At 33.9% G+C, this 22838-nt stretch overlaps 2 pseudogenes; both read left to right on the top strand.

Annotated features, from left to right (window-relative positions):
• Positions 1-316: 316 nt before the first annotated feature.
• Positions 317-843, top strand: LOC149202354 (uncharacterized; annotated as a pseudogene).
• Positions 844-1896: 1053 nt separating this feature from the next.
• On the top strand, positions 1897-4452 carry LOC149202353 (uncharacterized; annotated as a pseudogene).
• Positions 4453-22838: the final 18386 nt, after the last annotated feature.

The raw sequence follows: 22838 nt of genomic DNA, 5'->3' as shown, positions 1-22838 counted from the left end.
TTCCATTGGCACCTTTTGGTGCATTAGCTATTTCAGAAACTTAAGTCATTTTTTATAATTAAGAAAATTTCAAAATCTTCTTATAATTACATCGTAAGACGTTTCTCTTTGAAAATAACTCTCCTCTCAAATTATGTATACATTTGTGTGTCTTTGATTTAGGTGTTAGACAATTAAAATAGTTTGAGCCATCTGATTCATTCGACCGGTATTAAATTAGTTACAAATTTAGTTATAAGACTAAAGTCACAAGAAGAAGGCAGGAGGTTTGTGTCCAATCATCTTCATCCCAGGTTCTGCCAACAAGAAAACAACAATGGTGTCAAAGGTGCTAATGTTTGTCATATTCATTTTCGATCTCATTGCTTTCGGCTTCATAGTGGTTGTAGAGTGCAGGAGGAGCACTAGAGTTGTGACTCCCAATGAGTATGACAAGGAAACTTTCTGCGTGTACAACTTAGACATCTCTACTTGGTATGGAGTCACGGAGTTTCTATTTCTTCTATTGAGCCAGGCTCTTTTCCTAGCCTTCATTAGGCCCCTGTGTTGCGGAAGCGTTCTCAAACCTAGGAGATCTAGTGCATGGGCGATAATATTATTTTTCATTTGCTAGATTCTGTTATTCATTGTAGAGGTGTGCTTCGTAGCAGGGGTGGAAAGGAATGCTACCATACAAAATACAGGGGTAGATTTGGTATGGGTGACCTGTCTTGTGAGACGCTGCAAAAGGGGGTATTTGCTGTCGGAGCCGCTTTCACTATATTTACTTTGATTCTGACCCTGTTTTACTACACATGCTATACCAAGGCAAAACAAGATCATGGAAACCCTTTACCGAAGTAAACCCTCACCGAGTATTTGTACAGTGGAGATTTCTTTCATTTGTATTACGTCTTTAGGTAGAATTTTGCAGCCATTGAAATGATTGTTGTATTCTTCACCTTTTTCTTCAGTTTCTGCCAAGATCTATTGATTGTCAAAATGGATTGATGTCTTTCTAAAGGGAAATTCTCATGAGGCTGTTGTGGGTACTTATTATTGCTAGACATACATACATACACACACACACACACACACACACACACACATATATATATATATATATATATATAGAAAATGGATTACAAAAAAAGAAAAACCAGTGAAGCAACATGGTTAGTTGGGGAGATGGACTTCACTTCTTCTTTCTCGGAATCAATACTAAGTTACAATGAAGTCATAGTATCGTCTTCACCTAAATATTCAAGTGAGCACAAAACATGCACATCTTCACATTGTGAGGACGAGTGACAAGATAATGAGCAAATCAAGTAGACACAAAACATACACACAGGAAGGAGCACATCCAGACAATGATGAATTGCTTCCATGTAAGGTTATTATGGTGTTGTGAAGCTTTATTCATTAAAATTGATTATGTTTGGTATCAGTGACCTATCTTGTGAGACACTACAAAAGGGGGTATCTACTATTGGAGCTGCTTTCAATGTATTTACTTTGATTCTGACCCTGTTTTACTACACATGCTATACTAAGGCAAAACAAGATTGTGGAAACCATTTACCGAAGTAAACCCTCACGAAATATTTTTACAATGGAGATTTATTTTGTTTATATTACGTCTTTAGGTAGAATTTTGCAGCCATTTAAATGAATGTTGTATTCTTCACCTTTTTCTTTTGCTTCTGCAAATCTATTGATTGTCAAAATGGATTGATGTCTTTCTATAGGGAAATTCTGATGATTCATGTGAAGGGGACAAAACCTTACCTCGATGCACATATGTTGTCGAAGTGTTTCATGGAAGCCTTTGAAGAGATCAAAGAAGGCTCCATTATTCGAAATTATGAAAGGAAAAATATGGAGATATAAGAAAGAAATTTTCATTGGTAACTTTTTGGGGTCAGGCTCATTTCTACAGACGTTGGCATAGCATGCATGAGAAAGAGCCCTAGCATGGGAAATCTAAGCCATTACCATTCACTTTTCAATTTCAATCACTATTTTGGGATAAGCGAATGTAGATCTACAGCTCATGATGGGTATTTGTCTGATGGATTTGTTCATTCTTCTAGCAATGAATGTGAGAGGAACAAAGGTGTGTCTCAGGTCAAATCACATCCTTGGAAGTCAAAATTATTCCTTCAATTCTCAATCTTACTAGTAGTATTTGTTGGCCTTTAGCAGTTTTGGATTTGTTGTGATTGATTGATGGCTTGGTTTCATCAGTCGGGTTTTTGGATGTGTTATTGTTTGATTACAACTAGCACATTGCAAATATATATTTCCTCTGGTTCGATATGGTCCTTAAGGTTGCATATCTCAGATTCCATATTCATATTTGTTTGAGCTCTGCTTAGAAAACTAGATGCATACTCCTGGTTTAAATGATCTGTAATGTCTCTATTCAATGTGCCCAAAGGTTTTTTGTTTTAAATGCCCAATATTGTTGTCCATATTCAATGTGCCCTATATATCCTTTGTAATGAAGTCCATATTCAAATTTCCCAATGCCTCCCATGTATTAATGTCCATGTGTAGTATCCTCATGGATCCTATTTTTTGTTATTATTTACAGTAATGGTATATTGTTTTTGCGAGAGTTTGGGACTAATTTCCCTTCAGTCCTTCTATCCAAGTACCAAAATAAAGGATTCCCAAGTTATAGGTTAAATGAAATGTCCCAAGGTACCATTCGTTTGGGAACAAACTCTGGGTCAGTGATGGAACTCCTAAACCACAACCTAGCTAACACTCAATTCCTCCTCTTAATCCATTTTTATGGAGTTACCAACTCCCACATGGAATCTAAAGCTTTGGCTTCTCTGCTACAATAACAAGGCTACAAAGCACCTCTCTTCTCTTCTTTCAATAGCCTTGATAGTTACAAAGGACCTTCCTTCTCTATGTGCAATAGTCCCCACTCTTGGTGTAAATCATTCTATTAAACACCTTGCTGGGCTATGAAAGTATTACCCTTGCATGTGATAATTGTGCGACACATGGTTTGTAGAGCATTATTTGTATAAAAAATTTTGTCAGTCCAAAATTTGGCTTTAGTTGCAAGTCCCAGATTAATGTGATAACACCCTCATTCACTCCAGTCTTTAATATCAGTGACAATTTTGTGCCATACCTTGTGGACCATCTTTGACTCTGTTATTCCCTATGAGGTTGTGTCACATGCGGTTTTTTCTTATGTGACATTATAAACTATCTAGACTATCTCATAGATCTATATTGGATTAAGTTCAACATCAATACACCTCTCTTTCATTTTTGCTTAGCCACTAGTATAAAACACCTCGCTTATTTTTATGAAATAAATCCTACACTATCAAGTTTTTTAAATATCTAAATCATGATTCCATGCTTTTCTGAGTTCTACCAATGGGGAACTCTGCCCTTCCCTTTTTGAATAGACCCAAAACCTTAAAAAAGATGAATGGATCTAGAAAATTGTCTTTAATATTTTGTCAAATTCTAGCATAGTTTGCTAGAAATTAGGCATGTAATCCCTGAATTATCTATAAAGCATTTCTAACAGTACAGTAATGATATGATAAAGCTTCAGTTTAGGTTTTTTCATTTGGTTTCTTTACATTTTTGTTAACTAAATATGGGTGTAAATGTGCAGGCATCCAATGGTCGGAGGAAGAGCATAAGATGTCCTTGTATGGACTAGAGAAGCTTGGGAAGGGTGACCAAAGAGGGATATCCAGGAATTTTTTGATGACCAAAACATCTACACAAGTAGCCAGCCATGCCCAGAAGTATTTTCTAAGGCAGAGCAATCTTAATAAAATAAAACGTTGATACAGTCTCTTTGATATGTGTCCTCATGATTCCCATGTCAATATCTGATCATTCATTCATTCATCTTGGTCCTCAGATCTGGAACTAACCATTTTGTTTTATTATGGAAAGGAATTTTCTATTTTAACTAATTTTCTTCTGTTGCAGGTCACAAGCTCGCTTCGTAGAGAAGACTCATTGGGAAACCTTTATGAATTTTCACCAAATAATTCGGCTTTGGGGGTATCACCTAATTTAGAACTATATTCATTTGGTGTTTCTCCAACTTTATCTCTAGGAAGATCCCTACAACCAATGGAACCAATTCTTGAAGAGAAAGAAACCCATTATCATCGTGTGAACTCAGAAGAAGATACATCCAATATGTTGAGTACTACTGATGCGCCTGCTAAGTAAGAAACCACATGGTCAATTAGTAGACCACAGAAGTTTCAGTTGTCACTATGGCTAGAATTGGAGTTGATGACATCTAATAATGCTAGTTCAGGTAAAGAAAATGGAATCAAGAAAATGGTTGCTAGTATGCCTGTACACTGTGGGGAAAATACATATTTCAATCTTAGCATTGCACATCCTTCAAGAAATACAAGTCTAAATTCCAATGGAAGCCTCAACAGCACGATTAGAGTAGTCTGATATTACTGCATCTTAATAATTGACCTCTCAAATCATTGCACAACACATAATTATGTCAACTAATTCATAATCAGAGTGGTTGACCTCTTTCATTTAGATATATATATGTACATATATATGGATGCACCATTATGAACAATAAACTTGTATATGTTTACTTCACTCTTGAGCATTATTGAATATATTGATGAACAAAAGTTATTCTAAAGTCTTACAAGATTGCAATGTAGCTTGGTGGATCCATTTCAAATTCTTGGAAATAAATAGATATGTGTAGCTTCATTCCTTTTTTCTAACTTATGGTTTCGTATATTTTCATATCAATAAAAATTGAAGGGCTTAAGCATATTGATGAGAATTGAAGAACTTAGTAATCTTTGTAATGAACTTTGTCAAGATATTATGCACTACTCTGAAAGAGTTGAATTTCATGGTAATCATTTAAACATTCCGAATTTTCTTCCCATAAGATATGATTCACTAGTCTGAGAGAGTTAAATTTTATGGTAATCATTTAAACATTCCAAGGTTTCTTCCCATAATCTTGGAAAAGAGTTGAGTTTCATAGTGAACATTAAAACATTCCCAAGTTTCTTCACATCATTTTGGAAGGTTCTTAACTACTAGTAGATATTTTCACAGAGACATCCATATAGAAAAAACATAGGATCTGGATAGCTGAGAAATGTCAAAGATATGGTAACAAGACTCCTATTGAAATGTCCCTTCTTGAGGATGTTCTGGTGAAGTTTTCCTATAGTATCATACCTGTGTATGAATTCTCTTTGAAGGAGATAATGTTTTCCTCGAATCAATGCTATAAAATGTGTTAGTAGAGGAAGATAACGACTGTTCATATTGATTGGAGGATGTTTTGGTGAAGTTTTCCCACATTATAAGACCTATGTGAGGATTCTCTATGAAATGAATTGTGTTAGTAGGGTAATGGAGGAAGTTAACAACTGTTCATATTGATTGGATTGGGGTTGGGGAAGGTGCATAATTGATGGATGGGTTATAGTGATATATTAATAGGGTAATGAAAGAGATTAATGGTTGTTCATGTTGATTGGATTAGGGTAGCTGTAGAAGGGATGGAGAATATTGCAAGATATTTAGATGGATTGATTAGATTATGGTAACTATAGAAAGGGATGGATGGAATACAATGATTTGTTAATAGGGTATTGGAAGAGATTAGCGGTTATATATTGATTGAATTAGGGTAGCTCTCATAAGGAGGGATGGATATAATGAGATATGAGTATTGTAAAATATTTGAATAGATTGATTAGATTAGGTTAGGTGTGGAAGAGATGGATGGAATGCAATGAAATATGAATATTGTAAAATATTTTGATGGATGGTATATACTGGCATGAGTAATGAGATATTATTATTGTAAAATATTCGGATGATGGAGATTTTAGTTTTAATATTTTTGAAATATGTTAATATGGAATAATTATTTATATTTTTTTTGAATTAGAAGCCGGAGAACCCACAGTATTAACCATTTCTTTTATCAATGTTTTGAATCCCAATCGGGATCCATCATCAGGACAAACTTGAATGAAGAAAGAAGAAGAGGGTGTTCCTCTTAGACCTATAGTCAATACCATTGGCTCCCCTACCTATGAGCTCACTAAGTACATCGCTAGAATCCTTAGACCCCTTGTTGGGAATACTGATTCTTTCATTAAGTGCTCTCAGGACTTTGTGAACCTTATTAAAAATGAGAGGTTGGACCCTGTCGACATTCTTGTTAGCTTTGATGTAGTATCCCTATTAACCAAGATCCCTCTTGATGAAGCCATTCAGGTTATTAAAGATGTTACTGATCCAGGAACAACAAAACTGGCAGAAATTTGTTTACGATCGACTGTTTTCGCCTTCCAAGGAGAATATTATGAGCAGACATCTGGAGTGGCAATGGGATCACCCCTTTCACCAATTATAGCCAACTTATACATGGAATACTTTGAAAATAAATCCCTTGAATCATACCCTTTGAAGCCAGCTTGGTGGAAGCGATTCGTCGATGATACTAATATAAAGTGGACTCATGGTAAAACAGAGCTTGACAAGTTTTTTATTCATCTTAATTCTATCTCTCCAGAGATAAAATTAACTATGGAGCTTGAAGAAAACATGAGCATCCAATTTTTAGATGTGCTCATCATCAGAAAGAATGATGGCTCTTTGGGTCATAAGGTTTTCAGGAAGTCAACCCACACTAAAACTACCTCCACGCTGATTCCCACCATCACTCAGCCCAGACGTTTGGTGTTCTAAACACTCTCTCCATCAGAGCCCTTTGAATTTCTTACTCTGAGCATTTGGATGAAGAAAAGAAGCATTTAGTCTCAGCTTTTAAGGGTATAGGCTACAATGAAAAAGAAATTAAAGCAGCTATAAATAAAGCTGAAGGAAAGGTGTTATCTCATAAGCCTAAGGATAAAGACCAACCTCAGTATGGGAGGGTTTTTCTTCATTATATTCAAGGAGTGACTGATAAAATTCCAAAAATCCTTAAAAAGAAAAACATAATCACACAATTCTCAGCACCGAGAACTATTAGGCAAAAGATGAGATCTGTCAAGGATAATATTAATAGACAATAGCTTAAGGGAGTCTATAAAATAGATTGCTCATGTGGAAAAAGTTACATTGGTGAAACAGGTCGATCCTTGTAGACTAGACTCAAGGAACATGAAGCTGAGATTAGGAATGAAAGGTCTCGCACCTAATCTCTTGCAAAGCATTCCTCAATAACCAAGCACCATGTCTACTTGGAAAGCGCTTCAATTATCGCTCGAGAAGATAAACATCACAGGCGGAAGATCAGAGAAGCTCTTGAAATTATCAAACATCCACGTAATCTCAATAGGGACAATGGTATTGAGATTAGTGGTAGTTGGCTTCCCTTAATCAGAAAGATTGAGAACGACAGTACATCTCAGGTAGAGCTTAACAGGTAAATTTCTCTTTCCCCTTCTAGCAATCAGTGGTTAGTTGCTTCTCTATTAGGTTTTAACTAGAACATTAATATTATTGATAATTATTAGCTATTAAGTATTAATTATTATTAATACATTAATTTAATATTGTAAGATTACTACTTATTATTAACACTTTAACATTAATTATTAATACTTATTGGATAATAATTAATAATTAATAATTATCTATTAATTAATAATTATTAGTTATTAATTATTAATTCATTGGCATTACTTTTATTATTATTAACTATTAGTTATTAATTATTAATCATCAATTATTATTATTAATGCATTAACATTACTATTATTATTATTCATTATTAGTTATTTATTATTACTTATTAATTATTAGTTATTAATTATCATTTATTATTAACACATTAATATTATCATTATTGATACATTAATATTATTATTAAGGTTAATATTTAATATTTAATATTTAAATATGTAATATATTAATACACTAAATGCTATTTTTAATATTAAAATAAAAATAAAAATTACTCACTTATTATTATTATTATATATATATATATATATATATATATATATATATATATATATATATAGATATAGATATATATATATATTAACTCAAGCAATAAACATGTTAATATAATTTTGAATAAATAATTAATAAATATTATTAAAAAAAAGAATTAATCAAACAAACAGCCGACAAATACTAGCAGATATATCTCTATTAAAACTATTTAAACCCTCATTAGAGCTCTTCTTCTTTCTTCATTCAACTTTGTCCTAATGATGGATCCTGATTGAGATTCGAAATGTTGATAAAAGAAATGGTTAATACTATGGATATAAACCACTGAGGTCTTAAATCCAAAATTATTTATATTAATTAGATTATGATAATTGAAAAGGGTATAAATAAAATATAATTAATAAATTAGGAAAGATGAAGGGTAGTTGTAGAAGCGATGGATGATATAAGGGTAATTGTACAAGGAACGAATGATATATAATTATTAAATTATTATTAAATCATGACATAACATTACTAAATTATCATGTATGGAAAATAAAGAATATTGGGATAGATCCAAAGTTTTGGGTGAATATTTATTATTTTAAGTATCGTTAAATATGGTTTTAGAAATATAAATATTATTTTGATTATATATATATATATAAATAAATGTATTTTTATTATTTTTTTTATAATTTTTATTTTTAATTTTTAAATATTAATTTAAGATTTATATATTTATAAAAAATATATATTAATTTTTTTTTCTTTATGATATATAAAATAGATATTTCTAAAAGCCATAAGGGTTAGCTCAACTGGTTGAGTCCCCATTGTTAAGTATCTTGCTGATCGGAAGGTCACAGGGTCAATTCTCATTAATGCCCTTAGGGTTCTGGACGGGCTTTAAGAGATTCCCTTCAGGGTTGATTTGCCCAAATTACTCTAGTTACAATCATTATTTGCTTGAGAGGAATAGTATAAAGGTGCTAATTCTTAGATAAATCATTCGAAAATCAACTGAAAATACAATTGAAATACCATAATATTTAAATTAAAGTACTGAGTGATTCCCTTCAGGGTTGATTTGCCCAAATTACTCTAGTTACAATCATTATTTGCTTGAGAGGAATAGTCTAAAGGTGCTAATTCTTAGATAAATCATTCGAAAATCAACTGAAAATACAATTGAAATACCATAATATTTAAATTAAAGTACTGAGTTTCGTTCATGTAATGAAGAAGTAGAGGGTAAAATTAAGGTACTATAAATCGGTTGTCTAACCCAATCTAAAACATAAAAACCATCTTTATATTAGAACTAGTTTAAAGAAAATCAACAGTATTAAAATAATATTAAACTCTCACAATCTCCATTGTGAAACATGGCACTGGACAAATTGCAAAACACAATGGGATGCACGAGTCTCTCATCTTCATGATATTAAATAGGTAGAGGATGGAAAATTCATTTTTTTAAAGAATATTTTACATATACCCATATTAGACCTCAAGTTTAAAGTATTTGTAATGATAACTATAATGATTTGTTAAGTCAACAAAATTATAAACATTTAGTAATGGTTATTTTCAAGTACTCATCATTCTCAAAATTCTCACATCACCACAGAAATCTTCAAACGTTCACTATGATTTATTTTTCACTCAAATTCGGTTATAGTGAGATCACATAATCTATCACATCTTTTTTCATTTCTGCTCTTCTTCTATATACTACCGGCTTACGACATTTCCATTGTAACATAATGTAAATACTAATCAAACCAACTTTCAGAAACTAAATTTAAATATAAATTAATAATACTTATGAAATGTAATTTATTTTTTCTATATTTTTTTAGATAAATAATTTTATTTGTTATTTATATAATATATATATAAAATGTTATATAAAGTTATTTAATTAAATAAATTTATTTATAAGTTAATTATAATTAAATAACATAAACAAATTACAATCTTCCAAAAAAACGTTTTGTTTATATATATATAGGTTAATTAGGTGGGGGCAAAGGGTAGGGTAATGTGGTATATCTTGTACAATGATAGTAAAAGAAAAGAAAATAATAATTAAAGTACACAAGTTTGCACGATAAGTGGGCAATCTTAATATATTAAAATAAAATAAAAATATAAGTTTGTAAATGTTTATGTATTTTTCAATTTTATGTTAAATTGTTTAATATATCAATATAATTATATTTTAGTACAAATAGATAATTATTTGTCCTAATTATTAGAAAATAATATTTTTAAGTATAAATAGATAATTATGACAAATAATTATTAAAAAATAATTATATTAAATATAGTTAAAATTTTATTGAATATTTTATTTTATAAATATATTTAATATTATAAATATTTTAAAATATAAAAATAAAAATCACTATTTGAAACTTTAATAAAATTAACAATAAAATTGTTAATATGATAAACTCAATAAGATATAAAACTATAATAGAATTCCATTCATATAAATTAATCTTTTCAAATATTGTTAATATGATAAACTCAATCAGATATAAAACTATAATAGAATTCAATTCATATAAATTAATCTTTTCAAATATTTTCTATACAATATGTAAAGTTACATTGATAAATATATATTAATAAATTTATTAACAATCTCCAAATAAATATTTAAAACTAAACATATTAATATTAATATATTACCGTATAAGTTATAAAACTATAATGGAATTCAATTCATATAAATTTATCTTTTCAAATGTTTTCTATACAATATGTAAAATTACATTGATAAATACATATTAATAAATTTATTAACAATTTCCAAATAAATTTTTATAACTAAACATATTAATATTAATATATTACCTATTAACCCTACATAAATATCACTGAATTTACTTTTTAAACTAATAATATATTGAAAATAATAATAATATTCAAAATATTTCCTGTTATAATTTATTGATCATGCTCATCAATAAGCTAAAATCATAATATTTGCTTAATTTTATTTGAACAAACTGAAAGATATAATTCAGGATTTCAGGATGAAAAGATTCAATTTCAAAAGGGAAAAAAAATAGAGTTATTTAGTATCTAGTACCTACCGCCTATCTTAAATATAATTTAATTAAACAAAAAATAACAGAGACAAAGATTTCATCACAAAACTAAAACAACTCATAAAATATTATATTATTAAATATCATCACCAAAAATTAAGAAATATGACTAACTAATATTGTTTATATGAACATACATATATCTTTTTTTTTTAGCTCAAGTAAGATTAGGTCCTTCTATTCAACTATATGAAAAAAGTTACATAATATACATAAAAAGGAGCTATTGCCCACATGAAAGTCGAGCCCCACATAGCCTTTATACCTAGGTCATCGCTCCACAAACCGAGCCAAGGGCCCACAAAACCTTTCAAAGATACCTCTGTGGAACTAGAATACTCCATGACTGTCCGATCATTCTACACAGATCAAGTGGTTAAGAGGCTATATCAGTTGTCCATCATGTGCACCCTTTAGCCAAATACACGAACCCGAAAAAATAATGTACTGACTCTAAAAACCATTTCGGGTCCAACTTGGGAGATAACCTCTAGGCTATTTATCCACTTGAAATCCACTAGATTCATGTGATCTCGAAAGGACTATTCAACTTGTACGGAACTTAACTGCACCTTCGGACCCAAAACATAATAAAGACACTGCCTAATTACATTTTGGCTCTGATTGGATGGTTAACGGTCTTGTTGAAAGTCACATGAAAATCATTAGATTACTACGATTTCGTCACCCTGCCCATTCTTTAAATAAGCACTCATCACAAAACATTGAAGGGCCATATTTAATGTATATCTAAATCATTCGAAGATTAGTCCTGCAAGTAGTTTCTTGTCTGGAAACCAAATGATTTTAGTGTTCTGGGTGCATTTTCTTGCCCAAAGACCAGAGTAAAACTTCATCTTGCTCGTACTTCTTCCCCGTGTAGACCAAAACTCCTCTATTTTCATCTAGCTTCACCCTGCTTATTTCCCCTGCTCTGATAGTATTCCCTGTCTAAGGTCACCTGTCTGTGACATTCTTCCCGCAGTCATCCTTGGGGAGTCTCTATCCAGTCATATCTTTTATTGCTATTGGAACAGAGTATGCCTTCATTTGCCAAAATATCCACTAATTTGTTGGTTGTTCATCGCACATGAATGAAACTAAGGGTTCTCATTGTGCGCAGGTGGGATTGAATGAGTTGATAGACTTGCAGTAACCTCTAGTGTTTTGATACTTTGTCTGGTGTTGAGCCATTGCATATTTTCTTGAATGAATTGATTATCAGTTCAAAATCAGCTTCAATTATGGTATTATGTAAATTTGAGTCCCTTAAGATTTCTAGGCATTGCTCAAGGGCCATGAGCTCTACCATATTATTAGTGGCTTTACCCAAATGACTGTGAAAAATGGCTTTTATTAAACCCTTTTCATCTCTTATTACTCCTCCATAACCAGTAATGCTTGGGTTTCCTTTTGAGGCCCCATGTATATTGAATTTCATAAAACCATGGGGGGAGGTTCCCAGAAGTCCTTATCAGCTACTATATGACATATAGTCTTGATTATTCCCTGGGGGAAGAGCCCTTGAAGGCCCAAATGCAGAAGTATCTACATGTCCTGATCTTGAGGTTGGTTCTCAAGGGGGTTTTTTATAAGGATCCCTATAGTCTCTTTGAGCTATCTTATAATCTGAGCCATAATGCTTTGGGCTGAACCGATATTGTTCTTGAAGATTCTATTGTTGCATTATTTCCAGACATCCTAGATTAGAAATCTTGGAACCAACTCGCAAGCTTTGTTGACTATTTCATTTGCAGAGAAATTTCTCCAATTTCTCAAAGTGTTGTTGATGTTGCCAATGTCCCTTTCAGAATGTCTGAAAATTGAAGACAGCTAATTCCACAAGGTGGAGGTGAATGGGAAAAGGCTGAGAAGGTGTTCTGTAGTTTCTTCTTGTAATTTTCAAAGCTGGCATCTTGATGGACCAATTACACCTCTCTTTCGAGGGTTTTCCCAAGTTAGAATTTTTTTATGTTGCACCAACCACATGAATAGTTTGATTTTCATCTAATTTTGGTTCTACGATAGGTCCTTCCATACTGTGTCCAGGTTTGGAAGGTCAAGCCCAAGAGCTATTCGCTTGGCTTGTTTAACATTAAAGTTCCCTTTAGTTTCTTTGCCCCATCTCAGTTGGTCTAAAGATGTTGATTTCAGAATCTTTCTCTATACCAAGACAACTGCAAGAGCTTCAGACTGAGCCTTCAATGGAGAGTCCGCACTGTAAATTAGGTTCTTCCATACTCTCCATTTTCCCTCGCTTCTATCCATATCCCAGAAGTCATTTACCCTGTGTAACCCTTTGTCATCACTATCCTTCTTAAGATTGTCAAAATATTCTCTCAACAGTTTTGGTTCCTATTTCCATTTGTCTTCCCAAAACAAAGCAAGGTTTCCATCTCAGATTTCCTGGAAACTGTGTTTTTGAAAAATAGCTCTATTCTCCCAATATTTGTTCCAAATGTGGGAGCGTTTGATGATCCCAAACATTTTGATGTGCTCTCTTTCTTGCCAATTGTTTTCATATTTCTGTTTCCATAACTTGGCCCAAGGGGCAGCCGATTCCTTTAGCCATATCCACCATAGTTTTGCCCCCAAAACTTTGTTTATGGTTTTAGGGTCATCAAGTCCCAAACCTCCATGTGTCTTAGGTTTACAGATCTTTTCCCAGGCTACCAAAGCCCATTTCTTTTTCTCTTCCCCTTTGCCCCAAAGAAAATCTCTTTGGATATTTCTAATGTGTTGCATAACTCCTTTAGGAGCTGGAAGTGCTGAAAACATGAAGATGGGTATAGTTTGTAGGATGTCTTTTGTAAGCACTAGTCTTCTTGCCAAAGTTAAAGACTTGTTTGTCCATTTCTAGATTCTGTCCTGGAGTCTGTTAATAATAGCCTCCCAAACTATCTACTTAGAGGTTTATCTATTAGAGGAATTCCCAAATATTTGGAGGGTAGCAGAACTCTTTGAAAACCTAGAATTTTGGTGAGGTTTCTCTGAATAGCAATATCAGTATTAAGAAAAAAATCTTTGATTTGGTAAGGCTTACCTCAGTACCCACAGCCATAGCAAAGTCTTTTAGGATTTGTTTGAAGGCATGAGGCTCTTTGACCATAGGTGTAACCTGCAGCATGGTGTCATCCACAAATTGTTGATGAGTCAAAGCATCCCCATTTAGGGTTAGTTTGAGACCCTGAATTTGGCCTTCTACTTTGGCAGCTTTGATCGCATTGCCTAGCCCTTCCATGATGAGAATAAAGAGGAAGGGTTAGAGTAGATCTCCTTGTCTGAGTCCTCTTGAAGGCTAAAAGGTTTTGGATGGTGATTCATTCAACAGTATTGTAGATCTTGAGGTGGTAACAAGGGCCATTACCCATCTTATCCAGTTATGGTCAAAGACATATGCTCTTAGTACTTCCCTGATGTATGCCCAACTTAGCTTATCATAAGCCTTTTCTAGATCAAGTTGTATGATCATACTTGCATGCTTATTGCTCTTAAGTGAGTGGACCATTTCGTGAGCTTAAATGATATTGTTTAGGATTTTCCTACCTTCTACATATCCAGTTTGCTCCTCAGACACTAGAGTTGGAAGAAGGGGTTGGAGCCTGTTTGCAATTATTTTGGAAATAATTTTGTACACGACATTACATAATGCTATGGGTCTAAATCTATCTGGTGTCATAGCATTTTCCTGCTTTGGAATGAAGGATATGAAAGAGGTGTAAAGCGCCTTCAGAACAATTTTTTTTTACCTTGAGTCCTGCACGACCTCCAGGATATCTTACTTGACTATGTTCCGGCATGCTTTGAAGAAGTCATCATTGAAACCATCCAGGCCTGGCGCTTTCCCATTTTTCATCTCTTTGATGACTTTGCTGACTTCCTCTTCATTAACTGGCCTGTTAAGGTTATAATTGTCTTCTCTTGTCACAAGCTTAGGAATGTGCTTAGTGAAGTCATTGATGAATTGTGATCTATCTATGAGAGGCTCCTTTGCTATCCCTTGTGGGTGTTGAGCTATTTTCCTTGCGTATATTTCAGTTTTAAAATCCTATTATGAGACCTATGATCCATGGTAGACTTATGAAAAAACCTTGTATACCTTTCTCCTTCCTTTAACCCTTATACCCTTGATTTATGTTTCTAGAAGATTTCCTCTTGCTTAAATAAGCCTTCCCAATCTTGTTGAAGTGAGTCAGCTTGTTTCTTACCTTCCTCGGTGAATCCCTTTGAGATTAGCTCCTGGTTAATTTCCTGTAGCTTCCCCTCAACTACTTTTTTGGCTTCGAATATATTGCCAAACTCATCCTTATTCCAATATTTAAGGTTGAGTTTGATGTGTTTCAGTCTTTGTTGCAGAAGGAACATTTTATTACCCTGAGAATTCAAATATTTTGTCCACCTTTTCTCAATATTGTTGTTGAAGTCAGGATGGGTAAGCCAAATGTTTTCAAACCTAAAAGGTCTGTTTCTTTGAGTTCCTATAAAGGACGCTTCTAATTCAATAGGCGAGTGATCCGAGCCTCCAAAACGGAGGATCATAGCTAACAAGTCACAGCCTGAGAGGATAAGGTCGTCAAAGATAATGAGTCTATCTAGCTTAGAGGTCACTTGGGAAGCCCCTCCCATTTTATTATTCCAGGTGAAGTTTCCATTATTGGTTTCTATATCTACTAGCTTCATGTTGGTTATGAAGTTTTGAAATTCTATGGAATCTCTACCTAGAGATCTGGTCCCACCTTTTGTTTCTGAAAGATATCTAATCATATTAAAGTCCCCTCCCAGAATCCAGGGGATGCCTAGATGTCTCTCTCTTAGCTCCTCCAGAGAGGTTAGAAGCATGAATTTTATCTTCAAGCTTTTGTGGACCATATACATTTGTGATCAGATAAACTTCCTTGTCCCCGAAAGGTTGGATGACCAATGATAGGTAGTTCCTAGATGCTTCAGCATCTAGGATTCCAAGTTTATGAGGGTTCCAAGGTGTGAGAATTCCTGCTGTTGCGTTGTCTACTTTAACTTCTCTATATTCATACTTAATAAGGCATTTGCTATGTATCTCTCTTATTTTGTCTACAATTATTTTTTCCCTGGATAAATACCAAATTTGGTTTTTCTTCTTTCATTTTATTGCTGAGATTTCGATGTTTTCTTTTACTTCCTAGACCCCTAATATTCCACATTGTAAGCTTCATTAAGAAAGATTTATAAATGAGTAACTAGTTAGGTCTTTCATCTTACTTGAGTTGATCATGAGTTTTCCACATTCAATTAGCAACTCATTCTATTTTTTCTTCCTTTTTTCCTTCCTGGATTCTTGGGAGATTGTCCCCTTATTTCCTCCATAGTTTTAACCCCTCCATTATCTTGACTATCATGGTTTCTTTTGACCCTAGAACCCTTTTCTTGTGTTCTCCAGAGGAAGAGCTGTTGTACTTTGTTAAATTCATCTTCAGGTAGCGAATCCACTCCTTTGATGGTTCCTTCCTCGAGGAACTTTTCTAGATCGAGATGCTCCCTTTCCAGTATGTCTTGCAGTTCATGATCCTCCATTCCCACTTCACTTGGGGTCATCTCTTGGTCCCTATCAAGTTCCATAGTGTTGGGCTGATCCTCCTTTTGTTGGCTTTTATCAGGTCTATCCTCCATGTTGTCATCCTTTTCCTTCTCTACAAGATTGTCCTTCATTACTTGATTCGCTCTTTCATCCCCCTCTTCTTCTTCTAATATCTTGAACCTATTATGACTAGGCTTCTTTTCCTCATAGATTTTTTTGGTTCTTTCTCCCTCCTTTTCCTCTGCCTCCCACTTTGGTAAAGTTTTCAGTCTCTTTACCTAAGCTTACTTTGATACTGCTCTCCATTTATTTAAAGGGAAATCTCTGAAGAGGGCAAGTGTTCATGGCATTTGCGACATCTGAAGGGTACATGGTCATAGTCCACCGCCTGTACCCATTATTCATCATATACTTCTAGAATTCTTTCATCCAGCAAAGCCCCAGAAAGGTCCATTTCCATGCATATTCTAGCAAAGGGGGTATATTTTCTGCGCAGTATGGTCTCTAATATTTTTTAAAAATGCCCTAGTTTATTACCTGTGGCTTTTAATGAATCTGGCAGCCAATAATCTAGAGGTAGGGAATATAGTCTTATCCATACCGGCATCGATGCAAATTTTTCTTGCTTCGAAACAAATTTCATCGCCCATGGCCTCATATACAAGCCTGCAGCCGCATAGAAGTAAGGTCCTCCCTCAAACACCCTGGGTTTATCCATTAGGTTTGTAAACACAACTGTGAAGAAACCCTTGGATCCAAGGTGCAGATCTATTTCTCCCTTAGGTTTCCAATGGTTCTTTATCCATGCGTGTAGAGCCTTCTCCGTTGGCCAAAACCCCATGAATTTGCATATCACTGCATAAGTCGCCATGTGCTCCCTAGCGCTGGATCACTTAACACCACTTGGGGTGTGATGGATGCCCTAGGTTTACATGGTCCTGTCTGAATACTAGGGTCAGCTTTCTGACTGTCTACTCCTGTACGCTTCTCTCTTCTGACTTCCTCTTGTGTTTCTACCTGCCTCTGTGCTCTGAAGTTTTCCTATTTTCCTCTTTTTGTACCCCTGGTTTCTGCCTCCAAGGGCTTCTTGAAGCAGTTTGAGACAACATGACTGTAGGAGGGAGTGGACCTCCCCCCTTCTCACCCCTCCATCATGCCCAACATTGAAATCCTGGTACAAACCCTAGTTCCCCACGCTTTTCTCCTCCCACACCTCCCTCAGAGCCTTAGAAGCCCCTATTAACATACATATATCTATATGTGTGCTTTATTTTTATTAATATATATATATATATATATATATATATATATATATATATATATATAGATATATATAAACATTTATAATCAAATTTTTTAAAATATATGTTCAATATAATAATAATTAATCTTAAATTGAAAATAGTGTGAAAAAATTATAATTCATGAAAATAAAAATAATAAAAAAATAAAAGAAAAAAATTAAATAAATTAAATAAAACAGAAATTAAAAAAAAAAAAACAAAAAATTAGTAACTAATAGAAGTAGAAGTTACTAAAAAAACCCATAAAAATAGAAGTTACTAAAAAAACCCATAATAAAAACTCAAGTTACAAACAAATAAATATAAATAAAAATTAATAAAAATTAAATTCTTAATATTAAATTATAAATAAAAATTATAAATTTTTGGTAAAAAAACCTAATACTTAATCAAAACTAATACCTAATTAAAAAGACTAATAAATCTAACCCACTTCAACTAAATATTTCCAACACAACTAAAAATTAATTTGGAAATCCTCTCACCAAAATATTCGTTTGGAGAAATCCTCTCATCAGCCTATCTATTCGAAAGGGCAATAAGTATTTACTCATTGGTAAAGCCATTGAGTCAATAATAGTTTAAGTTGTTTTTTCTTGTTTTTTAATAATTTTATATTTATATTTAGTTTATTTAGAATTTTTTTTTAAATTGGAATGTTTAATGAAAATTGTAAATATTATTGTGTCACTCTAATAGAAAAGATGTTATTATAATCTTATAAATAAGATGTTGTAATGTTAATTACATGTTATGCTTTGTTTTCTGTAATGTAAACAAAAATGGTAAAAATAAAAATAAAAATAATCATATATTAAAATTAAAATAAAATATTAACTAGCCTATTCACTTCCACATATTCACTTATGTGGAATATCACATATTTAATGTGAAAACACAAGAGAAAAGACAGAGAACCAGTATAACTTCATATATACCAAATGTCTAGAAGAAAAATAAAATTAATCTCTATTAAAATTAAAATTGATCTCTATTAAAATTTGGTAAATGAATTGAGATTAATAATTTTATTTTTGAAAAATAAAAATTTATTTAAAATATAAAAACGTTGATAAGTATTATCACTATGTAAACTTAAACATAATTCATAATAATTTTATAAAAAATTATTTTTATATATTCTTATAAAAAATTAATTTATATATTCTTTGTAAAACCTTATATTATATATATATATATTTTTTTAAATCATCATATATATATATATATATATATATATATCACATTCGACTGTCAAAACATTTGAATTCGAACTTCATCTTTTGAATACATCACAATGAGATTTTTTTGCAAACCTTTCGAAATTATAAATAATTAAAAATAATAAATTCCAGTAATTGAAAAAATGCAAAATGTAGTGTAACTATATTCCGATGGAAATCATTTCCACGTGTCCTTCGTTTAATCTCAAAGATACTACGTTTAAACGGAAGATGTGAGCTGAACTCCAGGAGCCGTAGAATCCCGCGAGAGAGGTCGCGAGAGAGGTTGTGGAGGGGTTGGCAATCACAGTGGAACAAATGGGTCACAGAGGTGCGACGTCCAGCCAGAACATACGAGAGGCTCCTTTAAATTTTCGATGTTCAAAGGGTCGAGCCACAGAGATTCGAGGGCCAGCCAGAACATGGGATAAGGTGCTTTAAATTTTTGATGTTCAAAGGGTCAAATTGAAATACGCCGGAGCACCAAGCTCTGCGATCAGGACTCGTTCTGGTGGGGACGTCGCAGGACAGGAAAGCTCCGCCACTATGGACTTTAGCGTTCATATTACACGGACCATCACCCCATCTCTGCTGAGTCGTCGTAACGATTTCTCGGCACGGATGGTCGGTCGTTCTGGTATGCGCGTGGAAATGAACAGCGGCGTCGCGTTTTCGTACGAAACTCATCACGGGAATTCTTCTCAGCATTTCAGCACACATATTCAACACGTTTATCACAAATTTCTGATATATTTCACTATCAGCGGACCCAACTGCGGCAAAATACAGGGTTCGACGCGTATTCTGACCGACCAAACGTGAGAATCCTTGTCAACATTTAGTGATTTGATTGCAAATTTCAGAAATATGTCACTTTCTCCAACTACTACAAACTCTGGAGTTCAAAATCCAGGGTTCGACGCGTATTCTGACCGACCAAACGTGAGAATCCTTCTCAACATTTAGTGATTTGATTGCAAATTTCAGAAATATGTCACTTTCTCCAACCACCACAAACTCTGGAGTTCAACTCTGCGAAGGCGAATTCCCACCCTAGTTTATTCTGCCAGTTTTCAGCTTATATGGGATCTCAGCCCCAACCATGATCTTATCAACAACAGATGGCTTCTATCAAGCCCATACAAAACCAGGCATCACTAAAAGGAGACCTAGCCTAACTTCTTCAAGGTACACAGGCTGGCTATAATTTAATAATGATGAGCAGCATCAAACAACAAGACATGTCTATTCATAAAGACTGAGCGAAAGCAATTAAATGAAGTTGGAAACAACTAGGGTTGAAAATTCTTGAGTACATCGGATTAATTATTTGGTGGGATCCAGTGGAATCATTAGCGTTCAGCTAATGTATTATAAAATGTATCTCAATATTGGTGTAGCTAATGCAATTTGTAGTATAGGTTATTCATTAGAATTAATTATGTGGAGTTATAGCTTCACACCTCAATATTGGTGTAGCTAATGCAATTTGTAGCATAGGTTATTCATTAGAATTAATTACGCAGAGTTATAGTTTCACGCAGTTATAGTTTCACAAATATTGGTGGTCTATTTAAATGTGTTCATTCTCTGTAACCGTATGAGCTTAAATGTTTTAGGCTTTTCATTTTTCGTAATGGTTAGATATTTTCTAATATATATGATTTTAAAAATATTAAAATTATATAATTTAATTATTAGAATTTATTATCAAATTTACAAAATAATTTTAATGTTTTTTAAATATTATTTCATATGATTTAAATCACAATTTGAAACTATCATGAAGAAGAATAAAAAAAAATCTTATAAAACATTCTATCTTTTTAACTTTATATGGACGCGAGGTTTAGGTTGTAGGGTATTTAAAGAATCATTGGGATGCACATTATATCTAGATCTAAAATCAGTTTTTTTTCTAGAAAGAAAATCTTGATATTATATTGAGGATATATAAAACAAAATGTTCAGATAGTTCTGAATGTGTTTTGATGAAAACTCCTGATACTACCGATAGACTGCATCTCAAAACCATCATGTAATATATACATGTTAACAGCATTTTCAGAAAGAAACAAAAACCATTGAAACCATTCAGCTGATCGGGAGGTAAAGAGCAGTGACAGATGATAGAACAAATTTGGCGGATAAAGAAGAGTCCTCAAAAATTTTTAGGTTCCGCCACCTCCAAAGTGACCAGATGGTGATGGGAAGAATGGGCCGGAGAGTGTTTTGGCGCCCCCACCAGGCAAACGCTGCATCCACAGAGATGAAGTTAAGATGTTGAAAAGAGAAAAACTGTGCAAGGTCATACCAGATTTGTTGTGAGACAGAGCATTTGAAGAAGAGATGGAAGTTTGTCTCCTCTTCCATATTGCAGAGAGCACATCTGTTGGGGCCATGCCATGACCGCCGCCTCAAGGAGTCCCAAGTTAGATTCTTGTTGAAAAGCACCAACCAGGAGAATAGGATAATCTTTAGGGGGCATCCAAGCTTCCACCAGAAGACTGGAAAGCGCCGATTTGTTGATGATTTAGCATAAATGAGATCAGAGTATATGTCCTTTACATTTGCATGTGAAACAGAGGAAGGAAGGGACCAGATCAGGTGGTCATCATTGGTGGATCGTTGTAAGCCTCCCTGCTGGAGAGAGGAAGATAGATCGGACCAAAGAGGGAGAAGGTCGATTGGAAGACCAATATCATCAGCATCCCGAAGCATGGGCGAAGGGCCGCACCATTCCTTTATGATTCTGTTCCATGTGAAGAAGCCAGATCTGCGGAGGAAGAAAAGAAGAGGTGGAGGAAACTGTAATGTTCCCCTGAAACCAGCGAAGGAGTCCAGACCTATGATAATCTTTCTGCCTGTGTATATTTTCCATTTTAGATTGCTGAGAAAATATTGCTGGACCCTTCTAAAACTGAGCCAGATTGCGGAGCCTCGTTTGATGCCAATAGAATCAAATCTGAACCAGAATTCAATTCCCCTGCCTCTTTGATATTTCTGTCGAATGATGTCGCTCCACGGATTGGTGCCATAAATACCCCTCCAAAGGGATTTACAGATAAGAGCAGCCCCAAAAATTTTGATGTTCAGTATGCCCCATCCATCAGAATTTTTCGGTAAGGTGAGAAGGTCCAGCTTTGCGAGATGAATTTTGCAACGCTCGGCCTTTGCTCCCCATATGAAGCTGGAAATAATTCTGTTGATTGCTCGGATAATGCAAGTCGGGAGGAGGAATAGGTGACCCCAGAAGACTGAAAGCTGAGATAGGACCGATTTGACGAGAACTACCCTGCCTCCTAAAGTGAGGGTGCGGAAACTCCAGAGAGTGAGCTTATTGAGAAAACGATCTACGAGCCAGCGCCAGTCCGACGACTTGTAGGAGTGACCTTTTAACCTGAACCCAAGATACTTGATTCCATCTGAAAGTGGCTTATATTGAATGTCGAAAATTTGGGCGATCCGGCAGATGAGGTGTTCATCAACACCATTGTGGTAGAGAATTGTTTTTGCTTTGTTCATGGCCAGCCCCGAAGCTTTGTGAAAACGATCCAGGATGGATTTTATGATTAGCCAAGTAGCCATGGAGAGCATAGCAAATATGAGCACATCGTCGACGAAGAGGTTGTGAGACATCTTGATGTTCTTGCAGATCCTTATCGAAATAATTTCTTTCAGAGCC

This window comes from Pinus tabuliformis, chromosome 2_1, assembly GCF_031772625.1.
Source record: "Pinus tabuliformis cultivar Carrire ecotype Pingquan chromosome 2_1, CPIR1, whole genome shotgun sequence".
In the NCBI taxonomy this organism is placed as follows: Eukaryota; Viridiplantae; Streptophyta; class Pinopsida; order Pinales; family Pinaceae; genus Pinus; species Pinus tabuliformis.
The sequence above is the reverse complement of the archived record's forward strand: the minus strand, read 5'-3'. Positions and strand labels throughout refer to the sequence as shown.